The sequence below is a fragment of the Elephantulus edwardii genome, unplaced genomic scaffold (genome assembly GCF_000299155.1).
Source record: "Elephantulus edwardii isolate Elephantulus edwardi_28Jun2011 unplaced genomic scaffold, EleEdw1.0 scaffold00140, whole genome shotgun sequence".
NCBI classification, from domain to species: Eukaryota; Metazoa; Chordata; class Mammalia; order Macroscelidea; family Macroscelididae; genus Elephantulus; species Elephantulus edwardii.
The window spans coordinates 3,759,658-3,761,474 of record NW_006399890.1 but is presented as its reverse complement, the minus strand read 5'-3'; positions in this window follow the sequence as shown (position 1 = coordinate 3,761,474).

Genomic DNA, 1,817 nt, shown 5'->3' with positions numbered 1-1,817 from the left:
ATCGGGATGGGAGTGTCAGAGACAGTGCGATTGGCACAGGACAGAGCAGTTTAGGGCTGTTGTACTAGGGTCACTATGAGTCGCAAGCAACTCGACTGGCACATAACAACAACAACAAGTTCTAAATATCCAAGGGTGTTATTAAAAGCCAAAATCTGGATATTAGGTGCTTCTTGTTACTGGAGAGTCTTTGAGTTACAGAACAAGGAAGAACATCATTGTATCTGAATTTGTGTGTGAGTTTGTGAAATCATTATCTATAAATAACCAGGCTGCTCCTTGGAGGCAAGGATTCTGAAGCTTCGTATGACATACTTTGGTCATATTGTAAGGAGGGACAGGTCCTTGGAGAGGGACATCATGCTTGGTAGAGTGGAGGGCAGTCGCAGAAGGGGAAGGCCCTCTAGGAGATGGATTGATTCAGTGACTGGGGTAATCGGGATGAGTGTGTCGGAGACAATGATATTGGCTCAGGACAGAACAGAGTTTAGGGCTATTGTACATAGGGTCACTATGAGTCGCAAGCACATAACAATAACAACAACACAATAACCATTTTTATATATATTCAGAGAAGAAAGATGGGGCAGTTTCCTTCCAACATGACAACAGAGGGAGAGAGAGTCTTGTTCAATATGAATCATTTAACTTCCTGACCTTCAATCTGAAACCTCCCACTCTAACAATGGGCAACCTAGGTCTGTGGATTATCTTTTTCACTTTAGTGCGTTATTGTCGTTATATGCTATCCAGTTGGAACCAACTCCTGGCTGACTCTGCAGCAGGTTTTCAGAGGCTGTAAATTCCACAGGAGAGTGCCCATCTTTATCCTGTGGAGAATCTGCTGAATTCTGCATGCCTTCGAGTGCAACTCCTTACCCACTAGGGCGCCAGATCTCCTTCACTGGTGTATGTTGTTGTTTTTGTATCCTCCAGTCTGAACTGACCCTTACCTGACCCTCGAGCATGTTTTCAGGGGCAATAAAATGCTCTGGAGGAGACTCCCCATCTTTTTCCCATGGAGCAACTGGCGGATTTGAGCCACCTGCCTTTGGGTTTGCAGCACAGTTCCTTACCACCAAGCTGCCAGAGCTCCCTCATTGTTGTACGTTGTGTGTGCTGTCAAGTTGGAACCGACCCATAGCTGACCCTCCAGCAGGTTTTCAGAGGCTGTAAATCAGATAGGAGGAGATTGCCCATCTTTATCCCATGGAGCAACTGATGGATTCTATCTGTGTGCCTTTGGGGTTGCAGTACAGTTTCTTACCACTAGGCCACCAGACCTAGAGGATTTTAACTTTGATGAAACCTAATTTACCTCCCCTATTATGTCTAGCTTTTTATTTCTTCTTTTAGAAATCTTTACCTACCCTAAAGCTATAGTAATTATGTTATCATTTCATTGAACTCTTATATTTAGGTCTGTAATCTACATAGAATTAATTATTTTTCTGCATTGTATCTTCATTCTTAATGTTGTTCAGGGTCACATGTAAATAAAAGCAGGAATTTGACTGTTTCGTTCTGGTTCAACCTCCTGCTAAGTAATTGTCTTTCCAACTCATGTATATACTGAACAAAAAACTACATTTTTAACAAGATCCTCCCAGGGGCTTCCTGTGTACATGTAAGAATCACCTGGGCAATTTATGAGAATCTCTCATGGGCCCTTTTTAAAATGTAGATTTTATGTGTCTAAGGTAGCATTGTTGTTGTTGTTGTTGTTGTTATGTGCCGTCGAGTCGCTTGCGACTCATAGTGACCCTATGTGCAACAGCCCTAAACTCCGCTCTGTCCTGTGCCAATCGCACTGTCTC